The 13,420-nt window shown below is 38.1% G+C and overlaps 1 long non-coding RNA gene and 1 pseudogene across 1 annotated transcript in view; both read left to right on the top strand.

Moving 5' to 3' along the window:
* Positions 1–13,420, top strand: part of LOC145512757 (uncharacterized) — a 347,069-nt gene that overhangs the window by 76,494 nt on the left and 257,155 nt on the right. The gene's annotated exons all lie outside the window — the stretch shown is intronic.
* Positions 2,813–2,912, top strand: LOC145515950 (U6 spliceosomal RNA; annotated as a pseudogene).

The raw sequence follows: 13,420 nt of genomic DNA, 5'->3' as shown, positions 1-13,420 counted from the left end.
ATTCTACAAGCATGGTAAGTATTTAAAGTCCAGGTGCAGTTTCTGATTTCTTCCTCATTATTGAAACTTACAAAGAAATTTTAGTGGGAAAGGAGAGAATAGGTAACCATTAAGCAGTGATAGTGACCAAGTTTATATGAGTATTTACATTTCAGCTCACCTATTACAGGTCTGAGCCTAAATCAGTCTTGTCTTTTCATTGCATTTGACATATAATTCCACTTTTAAAATCAGTCTTTTCTTTCTCTTCCTTCTTTTTTTTTCTTAAAGAAATGTGTCCGACAATTTTCAAAACTGATGCCCAGGTTTATAAATTGCTCATGATGAAGCACTGTCAAAGACAGAATCCAGGCCAAGCTAATGTCTTTCCAATAGCTCAAAACCATTGTTTCCTGGGTCTCAAAATCTATTTTTGTAATATTATCAAAAAAAGGTCAAAATCTATTTTCACATTCCCACTTCTCTCTGATTTCCAGAACACAACACCCGAGTCTTTGATTTTTTTCCCTTGCTGGTTGCCATACAAAGAATTATACAGCTCAATAAAACAAAAGACTCAGCACTGTATGGTTCATCCAAGTGGCTAAAGGGATTTTGAGATAGGTTAATGGTTCTGATTGTTTACTAATATTGATTTTTAAGGCAATTGTATTTTATTTATGTGGGGGAAACTTGGAATTGCATGTGAACTGTCTTGAGGGTAAACTAGGTCTCCTAAAGTTGAAAAGTCTTATGTGAATCTGTAATGACTTTAAATAAAGAGAGAAGACTATGCTGATAAATTCTCCTTTCATTTTAAGAAACGGTTATGACTTTAGAGAACCTAACTGGACAAAGTGGTTGAATTAGATTAATTGAATAAATCATATTTAGTAGCCACCAAAAGCAGAAACAAAAGGTGATCCTTTCTGACTTTAGTCCAAAGATAGGCCAAAAGTGTGGATCATCTAAGGTGAGGTACTATGGGGGAGGAGAGAGCACTGTATCTTGGGTAGTCAGGGAGCTGGTTGACGCCCCGCTGCTCAGCTTTTGAGATTATTTACAGCTTTTCATAAGGTTGCTTCAGATGCCCCTCACATCTAGTTCTAGAATCCTGAGATAAATGCATTTCTTTTTGCAGTGCTGGCTTGAAGTTTTTGGATCTATTTCAAGTGGAGCAGATGACTAATCACTCCCTTCTGCTAGTTGATAATAGGTTGTCTATAAAACCTTGTTTTTGTATGGTTACCTTATTGTGAAGTTCACGTCTTTTGAGGAACGTTCACAACTGAAAGGCAAAGAAAATGTCCACTCCAGGGTGTAGTAAAGCTGACAGGAAAAAAAAAAAAAAAAACACTAAATGACTTGGCTCTGTTGTTTTTTAGTTTCCTGAGAGAATGTGGCCTTGACCCCCATGCATTACTACTTTTGAGACTGTAACAGCAGATGGTATGAAATGACAGTTGGTGAAGACAACTAAAGGTGTTTATAACATTGCAGGGTTGTGCAGGTGACTTTAAAAACAAAGGATTTGGAAGTGATAAAAAGTGGAGACTGGCAGTAGAGATGTAATAAAGCCACTAGGTACTTGAGGCAATGTCCTTATTTTATTTTTTCTTTTATTGCATCTGATTGCAAATTAAAGTGGAAAAAAATTAACTCCAGGCAAAAAAGAATATTCAGCTTCTGCCTCAGTGGTTTCCAGAAGAAAAAAATGTAGTCTTTGATTTTTAGATATGATTTTTTTTGTTTTGCCTGCTGGTTGCCATACAAAGAGATATAGCTCAATAAAATGAAAGATCCACGGCACTGTGTTTCATAGCAAGGGCCTGGAGGGAATCTGAGCCAGGTTAATAGATATGATGGTTTTCCCTTCATTGATTTTTAAGATGATTATATTTTATTTATAGGCAAGAAAATAATAGTTAAACTTAGATTTATTGAAAACTTATTTCAAGGCTGCATGAATTGATAACAATAACAATACATTTAGGGCAACAAAACTAGAATTGTCTTTAATCCCTTAAGTGTTGATGTGCAGGGAATCTATTGACTTGAAATTAAATGTGCTCCAACCCACAACTGAATCCAGGTGGGGAAGTTATATTTCTCAGGCTGCTCTGAAAGATTTCATTACACAAAGCTTTGATACACCTGAGGTGTTTTGTTTTTTTTTTAAAACTATGTGAAAAATCCAGGAGTTGGAAGCTCAGGGATATGAGTGTGTTGCTCTCTGGAGGCTTTAAGAACTGATTTCCAAGTCAACTAGTCATTTGTCAGCTAAAAAGCCTACTGGTCAACCATAATTGTGTCCAGAGGTCTGAATTTTATACCAGGATGTGTGCATTCTAAGATGTAGAAAAAACTTCAAGCGTTACTTTATCCTAACTCAGAATTCCACCACCTTAAAACTATTATAATGTGTTTTTATGTCCTGAGTGAGTTCACAGACCTTTTTAGATTTGGGACAAATGAATTCCCATCAGCTAGAAATGGACAGTAATTTTGCCCATTAAGGATAAGACACTAAGTCTTTGTCTCTCAAAGGATTGAATAATTGTCAGTACGGCCATTTCATATCTGTGGTTCAGAAATGCCAACTCCAGACTTCTGATATGCAGTGCTTATCAGAGATGAAGTGGAAAAAATGGACTCCCCAGCAATTTTGTTATTCAAAGTTTTCCATAATTGAATGTTTATGTGGAGAAAGGAGAAATATGCAAAATATACTCTAGAGAAAAGGAGCTTTAACCACTGAGTCACTCAGAATAATAATGTAGCCCTGTTTTAAAGTATTTAAAAGTTCACTTTTTAAAAAAGTGCCGTATTGAACTTGTTTCAGCAACACATATACTAAATTTAGACTGATATGCAAATTAGTATGACCCTTATGCAAGGATGACATGCAAATTGGTGAAATATTTCACCTTTTTTTTTTTTTTGGATTTTCAGCCAGCAGTGCAACATATATGTGCAAAAGCTAAAATGGCTTAACATCATGCTATACTTTATACTAAAAATGTATTACTGTGAGTGACCCTTAATTAGCCCAGTGAAATACCTGGAGTATCTATCTCTATATCAATGCACAGATATAGTTGCTTATTTATAGTTTTTTTTTTAAACTATTGGACACATTTGAATGACTTTGTACAGTTATAAAAATAAAGATTTGATTGTGTTCATTCTTTCAAAAAATACTATATTAATTCAGGTTATAGCTAATATGAAAGTTTGAAGTTGACTTTCACCTGTGCTAAATGATAAATTGAAGCATATTCAAAAATACTAAGAATTTATTTAAGCAAAATGAATTCCAAGGGCTGGTATCAAACTGAAGTGGTTAGTAGTGTGCCATGGGTGGAAAAGGTGGAAGCAAAGCATGGAAATTATTTGATTGGCTCTAACTTAAGCATTTGCCTTATTTGAAAAAGCTGAGTTGGCTGTTTGTGATTGGTTGTCCTTAGGTTTTGATATCTTAACCTTGATGCATTTAGGTTTAGGTTTTGGTTTGCTTAAGCAGACTGCTAAGGTTTTAAAACCACCTCACTCTAATAGCATCTTTGTTTAATTAATTTAACACCTGTAAGGCTAATGTTTATTTTCAAATTACACTATGGTCTTGTTTTCCACTGAGTTTGGTGCTCAGTCCCTTTCAGTTAAATGAAGTGACTGTATATGAATATAACTTGCATCCACAATTGACATACAAATATCCCCAGCACAAACAAACTGATATTCTAAAATAGACGTCAGAAGGCATTGACTTTCTATGTTTGAATCCAGAATGTCACAAAAATAAGGGGACAGAGGAACAAAACAGCTATGCAATTAACCTTTTATTTGATTATTCCTCTTTTGTTTGATCAACCCATATGACTTTAACTTCTGTATTTTTTAAAAAAGAGATTGTACGGAGAATGTTCCAGAAGTTGTATCCCAGGTTCATGAAATGCTGGATAAAGAAGGAAAAGTTATTTTTAAAAGATACTTGGATGACTATCAATAAGTAAAGTTTTATATTTAAAGTCATGTACCACTTTCCTGCTAGGAAATGAAGTTCAGTTCAGTTCAGTCGCTCAGTCGTGTCCAACTCTTTGTGACCCCATGGACTACAGCACACCAGGAATCCCTATCCATCACCAACTCCCAGAGCCTACTCAAACTCCTGTCCCTTGAGTCAGTGATGCCATCCAACCATCTCATTCTCTGTCATTGCCTTCTCCTGCCTTCAATCTTTCCCAGCATCAGGGTCTTTTCAAATGGGTCAGTTCTTCATATCAGGTGGTGTACTTCATATCAAAGTATTGGAGTTTCAGCTTCAGCATCAATCCTTCCAATGAATATTCAGGACTGATTTCCTTTAGAATGGACTGGTTGGATCTCCTTGCTGTTCAAGGGACTCTCAGGAGTCTTCTCTAACAGCATAGTTCAAAAGCATTAATTCTTCAGCACTCAGCTTTCTTTATAGTCCAACTCTCACATCTATACATGACTACTGGGAAAACCATAGCCTTGACTAGATGGACTTTTGTTGGCAAAGTAGTGTCTGTGCTTTTTAATGTGCTATCTAGGTTGGTTTTAGCTTTTCCTCCAAAGAGCAAGTGTCTTTTAATTTCATGGCTGCAGTCACCATCTGCAATGATTTTGGAGCCCCCCAAAATAAAGTCTCTCACTGTTTCCATTGTTTCTCCATCTATTTGCCATGAAGTGATGGGATCAGATGCCATGATCTTAGTTTTCTAAATCTTTAAACTGTATGCAAAAATAAAAACTCAGAGATAGAATATTGGATAAATATTTAAAGAAAACCCCAAAAGAGAATTTGATTTAGATAAACAAATTTGAAATGAAGTGACAGATGACCCACACCTTGAACACCACACACACACACAAGATTTTTTTTATTCTCCTCATTTAACTCCACTTTTTCTTGGCCACATCTTGAACTGTCAGTAAATTGTCCAGAAAACTGCAAGAATAGCAACTCTGGTGAACAATTTGTCTGAGCTAAGGCTGAGAGGAGCTACTCTGCACCCGAGGTCAGGGGTGGCAGCCAAGAGGAGCTACCGCGAGTCAGAGGTAAGGGGTGGTGGCTGCGCTTTGTTGGAGTAGCCGTGAAGAGAGAACCCACGTCCAAGGGAAGAGAAACCCAGGTAAGACAGTAGGCACTGAGAAAGGGGATCAGGGGGCAGACAGCCTGAAACTACAGTCACAGACAACTAGTCAATCTGATCACATGGACCACAGCCTTGTCTAACTCAATGAAACTAAGTCATGCTGTGTGGGGCCACCCACGACGGATAGGTCATGGTGGAGAGGTCTGACAGAATGTGGTCCACTGGAGAAGGGAATGGCAAACCACTTCAGTATTCTTGCCTTGAGAACCCCATGAACAGTGTGAAAAGGCAAAAAGATAGGACACTGAAAGATGAACTTCCTAGGTCGGTAGGTGCCCAATATGCTACTGGAGATCAGTGGAGAAATAACTGCAGAAAGAATGAAGGGATAGACCCAAGCAAAAACAACATCCAATTGTGAATGGGACTGGTGATAGAAGCAAGATTTGATGTTGTAAAGAGCAATATTGCATAGGAACCTGGAATGTTAGGTCCATGAATCAGGGCAAATTGAAAGTGGTCAAACAGGAGATGACAAGAGTGAACATCTAGGAATCAGTGAACTAAGATGGACTGGAATGGGTGAATTTAACTCAGATGACTATTATATCTACTACTGTGGGCAGGAATCGCTTAGAAGAAATGGAGTAGCCATCACGGTCAACAGAAGAGTCCGAAATGCAGTACTTGGATGCAATCTCAAAAATGACAGAATGATCTCTGTTCATTTCCAAGGCAAACCATTCAATATCACGGTAATTCAAGTCTATGCCCCGACCAGTAACGCCAAAAAAGCTGAAGTTGAACAGCTCTGTGAAGACCTACAAGACCTTCTAGAACTAACACCCAGAAAAGATGTCCTTTTCATTATAGGGGACTGGAATGCAAAAGTAGGAAGTCAAGAAACACCTGGAATAACAGGCAAATTTGGCCTTGGAGTACAGAATGAAGCAGGGCAAAGGCTAATAGAGTTCTGCCAAGAGAACGCACTGGTCATAGCAAACACTCTCTTCCAACAACACAAGAGAAGACTCTACACATGGACATCACCAGATGGTCAACACGGAAATCAGATTGATTATATTCTTTGCAGCCAAAGATGGAGACGCTCTATACAGTCAGCAAAATAAGACCAGGAGCAGACTGTGACTCAGATCATGAACTCCTTATTGGCAAATTCAGACTGAAATTGAAGAAAGTGGAGAAAACCATTAGCCCATTCAGGTATGACCTAAATCAAATCCCTTATGACTATACAGTAGAAGTGAGAAATAGGTTTAAAGGACTAGATCTTATAGACAGAATACCTGATGAACTATGGATGGAGGTTCATGACATTGTACAGTAGATAGGAATCAAGACCATCCCCAAGAAAAAGAAATGCAAAAAAGCAAAATGGCTGTCTGAGGAGGCCTTACAAATAGCTGTGAAAAGATGAGAAGCAAAAAGCAAAGGAGAAAAGAAAGATATGCCCATTTGAATGCAGAGTTCCAAAGAATAGCAAGGAGAGATAAAAAGCCTTCCTCAGCGATCAGTGCAAAGAAATAGAGGAAAACAATAGAATGGGAAAAGCTAGAGATCTTTTCAAGCAAATTAGAGATACCAAGGGAACATTTCATGCAAAAATGGGCTCAGTAAAGGACAGAAATGGTAGGGACCTAACAGAAGCTGAAGATATTAAGAAGTTCAGTTCAGTTCAGTCACTCAGTCATGTCCGACTCTTTGCGACCCCATGAATCGCAGCACGCCAGGCCTCCCAGTCCATCACCAACTCCCGGAGTTTACCCAAACCGATGGCCATCGAGTCGATGATGCCATCCAAACATCTCATCCTCTGTCGTCCCCTTCTCCTCCTGCCCCCAATCCTTCCCAGCATCAGGGTCTTTTCCAATGAGTCACTCTTCGCATGAGGTGGCCAAAGTATTGGAGTTTCAGCTTCAACATCAGTCCTTCCAATGAACACCCAGGACTGATCTCCTTTAGGATGGACTGTTTGGATCTTCTTGCAGTCCAAGGGACTCTCAAGAGTCTTCTCCAACACCACAGTTCAAAAGCATCATTTCTTCACTGCTCAGCTTTCTTCACCGTCCAACTCTCACATCCATACGTGACCACTGGAAAAACCATAGTCTTGACTAGACGGACCTTTGTTGGCAAAGTAATGTCTCTGCTTTTTAATATGCTATCTAGGTTGGTGGCAAGAATACACAGAAGAACTGTACAAAAAAGTTCTTCAGGACCCAGACAATCACAATGGTGTGATCACTCACCTAGAGCCAGACATCCTGGAATGAGAAGTCAAGTGGGCCTTAGAAAGCATCACTACAAACAAAGCTAGTGGAGGTGATGGAATTCCAGCTGAGCTATTTCAAATCCTGAAGATGACTCTGTGAAAGTGCTGCATCAGTATGCCAGCAAATATGGAAAACTCGGCAGTGACCACAGGACTGGAAAAGGTCAGTTTTCGTTCCAGTCCCAAGGAAAGGCAATGCCAAAGAATGCTCAAACTACCACACAATTGCACTCATCCCACACGCTAGCAAAGTAATGCTTAAAATTCTCCAAGCCAGGCTTCAGCAATATGTGAACTGTGACCTTCCAGATGTTCAAGCTGGTTTTAGAAAAGGCAGAGATACCAGAGATCAAATGGCCAACATCCGCTGGATCATCAAAAAAGCAAGAGAGTTCCAGAAAAACATCTATTTCTGCTTTATTGACTCTACCAAAGCCTTTGACTGTGTGGATCACAATAAACTATGGAAAATCCCGAAAGAAATGGGCATACCAGAGCACCTGACCTGCCTCTTGAGAAACCTGTATGCAGATCAGGAAGCAACAGTTACAACAGGACATGGCACAACAGACTGGTCCCAAATAGGAAAAGGAGTACATCAAGGCTGTATATTGTCACCCTGCTTATTTAACTTATATGCAGAGTACATCATGAGAAATGCTGGGCTGGATGAAGCACAAGCTGGAATCAAGATTGCTGGGAAAAATATCAATAACCTCAGATATGCAGATGACACCATCCTTATGGCAGAAAGTGAAGAAGAACTAAAGAGCCACTTGAAGAAAGTGTAAGTGGAGAGTGAAAAAGGTGGCTTAAAGCTCAACATTCAGACAACTACGATCGTGGCATCCAGTCCCATCACTTCATGGCAAATAGATGGGGAAACAGTTGCTGACGTTTTTTTTCTGGGCTCCAAAATCACTGCAGATGGTGATTACAGCCATGAAATTAAAAGACCCTTATTCCTTGGCAGGAAAGTTATGAGCAACCTAGATAGCATATTAAAAAGCAGAGACATTACTTTGCTAACAAAGGTCCGTCTAGTGAAGGCTATGGCTTTTCCGTGGTCATGTATGGATGTGAGAGTTGGAATGTAAAAAAAGCTGAGCGCCGAAGAATTGATGCTTTTGAACTGTGGTGTGGGAGTAGACTCTTGACAGTCCCTTGGACTGCAAAGAGATCCAACCAGTCCATCCTAAAGGAGATCAGTTCTGGGTGTTCATTGGAAGGACTGATGTTGAAGCTGAAACTCCAACACTTTGGCCACCTGATGAGAAGAGCTGACTCATTGGAAAAGACCCTGATGCTGGGAAAGATTGAGGGCCGGAGGAGAAGGGGACGACAGAGGATGAGATGGCTGAATGGCATCATCGACTCGATGGACATGGGTTTGGCTGAACTCAGGGAGTTGGTGGTTGACAGAGAGGCCTGGCATGCTGCCATTCATGGGGTCGCAGAGAGTCGGACACGACTGAGCCACTGATCTGAAGTGAACTGAAGGCAATAAAGGATATAAAGTTTCTCTCATGGAGAATCCCATTATCTCAAGATTTTTAACTCATTTAAAAATATATATGCAATTTTAACTATTGTAATGTTTTGTCAAAATGCATGGGCCTTTTCTGATAAGAAATTCTCACCTACATGGTCTAACTTACCTTTATCTTAAATCTATCCAAAATTCCTTCTGTAGTAGAGGCTTATAGAAACTGAAATGGGACATTATGGTTGGTTTGGTTTTGTTAAAAGGGAAATATCATCAGTTGTGCTAAAAGCCCATGATAGCAAACCTAGATTTAACACCTAACCTAGCTTCAGTTTTAACCTCTCCCAGAAATGTAATCTTAGTTGAACAGTGTGTAATTTTCTGGTGAAGTATGGAAAAGGTAATCTGTCCCATGGGTCCTCTCAATCCCCAGAGGAAGAAGAGGCAATTTGCATAACAAAACTCTTGCATTCTGTTCCCTCCTTAAAGATGTCCTGTTTTACTAAGAGCTCCCTTCCCCAGCCTTCTTCCTGTAAGACCTTCCATTTTGTACGACCCTCACAGAGCCCTTGTAGTTGCTAGATATTGCCGAATTCATGAATTGCCTGCCTTATAAAATCAATAAGATATTCAAATTTGTTTCAGGAAGGGGAACCCCTTCCAGGGCCCCAAAGGGGGCTCTTGTCTAACACTCAGAAGCAAATTGTCAGAGGAGGCACACTGCTGACAAAGCAAGGGACTTTATTGGGAAGGGGTGCCCAGGTGGAGAGCGAGGGTAAGGGAACCCAGGAGGACTGCTCTTTCATATGGCTCACAGTCTCGGGTTTTATGGTGATAGAGTTAGTTTCTGGGTTATCTTTGGCCAATTAATCTGACTAAGGGTCCTCTCTGGTGGCACATGCATTGCTCAGCCAAGAAGGATGCCAACGAGAAGGATTCTGGGAGGTGGTAGGACACATGGAGTCTCCTTTTAACCTTTCCTAGATTTTTCCGGTTGGCGGTGGCTTGTGAGTACTGTGTTCCTTACCAGGACTTCTTGTTGTAAAATAACTCACACAAATGGCTACTATGGTGCCTGGCCAGGGTGGGCAGTTGCAGTCAGTGTGTTTCCCCTAACAGATTTACTCTGTTGAATTTTGTTTTTTTAACGCTTTCAATCTAATTTTTTTTCTCATATAGAAAGGTTTTAGATATTTATTGTCAAAAATTTAAAAAATCTAAATGAACAAAAAGGAAGCAAAGCCCATTACCTGTGAATTTCTAGAGATAATCTATTTTAACATGTAAACATATGCTTAGAATTGCACATAGTTTTCTGTCTTTTTTCCTTATTTAAGAATAGTCATTTTAAACAACAAAAAAATGAATACAGACTGGTCTTTCAAATAAGTATTTTTAATCACAATGTGTCAAACTCTACATATTCTTGTTCTTTTTGGCCAAATCGTATTTCTGCTAAATTTTGCTGTTTTTCAGCTTTTATTTCCCTATGTTTCTGAAGGTGAAAATTCAATTGAGTCAGAACAATGCTTATTGCTTAAAGCTCAACTTATCTTTGCGTTTCATTACTGTAATATTGTAATATGATAAGAAATATATATTTTAGTCTTTACCCCAGGCTCTCAGCCAGAGCTCCTAAAATCTTTGTAATTTCCTAAGTGATAAGAGCAATAGGAGCATCTCTCCTTACATTTAGTTTTGTCCCTGGCTCCTGAAACAGCCTTTGAAGCCTAAAACTGAAAGGAGCCTCTTCGGTTATTCATATCAAGCCCCTTTCAACCACACCTGTGTTTATGTTAATGCTGTGACTTTTGTAGTACTCCTAAGGATGATGCTAGTTTTCATGGGGAGCCAACCACATGGTTAGAGGGCTGAAACTTTCAACACCTTCTCCAGAGAAGGCAGAAGGGCTGGAAGTTGGGTTAATAACGAGCATTGAGTTTTTCCATTAATTATGTCTATATAATGAAGATGCCATAAACACCCTTACTGAAGAGGTTCAGAGAGATTCTGGGTTTGTGAACACATTGAGATGCCAGAAGATGCTGTGTCCAGAGAAGGCATGGAAACTCCATTCTCTTCCACATACCTTGTCCTTATGCCTCTCTTCCATTTGGCTGTTCCTGAATTATATTCTTTGTAATAAAAGAGTAACAGTAAGTAAGTGAGTCAAATGCTTTCCTGAGTTCTATGAGCCATTCTAGCAAATTATCAAACCCAAGGAAGAGCTCAGGAGAACCCCAGCTTCAGTCAGAAGCACATGTGATAACCTGGGATTTATGTTTGAAATACGAAGTGCAGGAAATCTTGTGATATGAGCCCTTAACTTTGGGAGTCTGTGCTAACTCAATGCAGTTAGTGTCAGAATTGTTTAATGTAAGGGGAAAAAAAAAACAAACACAACCTCTTATACATTTTGTACCAGAAATGTTGTTAGTAGGGAAAAGTAGTTATTCCTTTAATTCCTGCATTTGGTATCTTACCTTGGTCTCACCAAAAAGGTTTTTTAATCTGAATCTATTTTACTCTTTTTAAAAAATTAAACTATTATTGATTTATAATGCTGTGTTAGTTTCAGGTGCACAGCAAAGTGATTCAGTTACATATCCATATATAGGTATATTCTTGTTCATGTTCTTTTCTATTATAGTTTATTAAAAAATATTGAATACAGCTTCCTGTGCTATATAGTAGGTCCTTGTTGTTTATCTGTTTTATGTATAGTGCTTGTATCTGCTAATCCCAAATTCTTAATTTATCCTTCCCCCATTTCCTCTTTGGTAACCACAACTTTCTATGTCTGTGAGTTTATTTCTGTTTTGTAAATAAAGTCATTTGTATCATCATTTTTTAGATTCTTCATATAAGTGATATCATATGATGTTTGTATTTCTCTGACTTACTTCACTTAGTATGATAATCTCTAGGTCCATCTATTTTGCTGCTAATGGCATTATTTCATTCTTTTTTATGAATGAGTAATATTCCATTGTATATATCTATCACATCTTTTTATCCATTCATCTGTCAGTGGACATTTAGGTTGCTTCTGTGTCTTGGCTATTGAAAAATAGTGCTGCAGTGAACATTAGGGTGCATGTATATTTTCAAATTCTTGTTTTCTCCAGATATATACCCAGGAGTGGGATTGCTGAACCATATGATAACTCTATTTTCAGTTTTTTCAAGAACCTCCAAATTGTCTTCTATAGCAACTGCACCAATTTACATTCCCACTAACAGAGTAGGATAGTTCCTTTTTCTCTACATTCTCTCCAGCTTTATTATGTGTACATTTTTTTGAAGATAGAAAATTCTGACTGGTGTGAAGTAGTACCTTATTGTATTTTTGACCCAATATGCCCATTTTTTGATTTTTGTTGTTGTTGTGGTTATTGAGTTGTATGAGCTGTTGGTATATATTGGCAATTAAGCCCTTTTGGTTGCATCCAGCCCATAGGTTCTTTTTTCATTTTGTTTATGATTTCTTTTGATATGCAAAGCCTATAAGTTTGATTAGATACTATTAATGTATTTTTGCTTTTATTTCTATTGCCTTAGAGACTGACCTAAGAGAACATTGCTATGAATGTCAGAGAATGTTTTGCCTATGTTCTCTTCTAGGAGTTCTATGGTTTCATGTCTTACACTTAAGTCTTTAAGCTATTTTGAGTTTACTTTTGTGTATGCTATGAGGATGTGTTCTGACTTCATTGGTTTACATGTAGTTGTCGAGCTTTCCCAACACCACTTTCTGAAAACTTTTTCCCCACTGTAGTCTTGCCTGCTTTGTCAAAGATTAATTGAGCATAGGTGTGTGGATTTATTTCTGGGCTCTCTATTCTGTTCCATTGATCCATATGTCTGTTTCTGTGCCAATATTATGTTGTCTTGATTATTGTAGCTTTGTAATATTGTCTGAAGCCTGAAAAGTTTTGCTTCCTGCTTTGTTCTTTATCCTCAGGATTACTTGTGCAATTCTGGATCTTTTCTGGTTCCATATAAATTTTAGAATTATTTGTTCTAGTTTTTTGAAAATTGTTGAGTAATTTGATAGGGATTGCATTAAATCTGTAGATTGCTTTGGGTAGTATGACCATTTTAACAGTGTTAATTCTTCCAATTCAAGGGCATGGGATATCTTTCCAATTCTTTGAATTATCTTCAATTTCCTTTACCAATGTTTTATAGTTCTCACTATGTAAGTCTTTCATTCCTTGATCAACTTTATTCCTAAGTATTTTATTTTTGATGTTATTTTGTTAAAGTTGTTTTTTTTACCTTCCCTTTCTGATATTTCACTATTAGTGTAAAGAGATTCAAGAAGTTTCTGTATGTTTTCTCATATCTTGATAGCTTGCTAAATTCGTTTATCAGTTCTAGTAGTTTTTGTGTGGAGTCTTTAGAGTTTTCTATATACAATAGCATGTCATCTGCATATAATGACAGTTTGACCTCTTCCTTTCCAATTTGGATACCTTGTATTTCTTTTTCTTGTATGGTTACTGTGGATAGGACTTTCAATACATGTTGAATAAGAGT

Source organism: Giraffa tippelskirchi, chromosome 7 (assembly GCF_054371585.1).
Source record: "Giraffa tippelskirchi isolate mGirTip1 chromosome 7, T2T-mGirTip1v1.2.pri, whole genome shotgun sequence".
NCBI lineage: Eukaryota > Metazoa > Chordata > Mammalia > Artiodactyla > Giraffidae > Giraffa > Giraffa tippelskirchi.
This window is presented reverse-complemented; position numbering and strand designations above follow the sequence as displayed.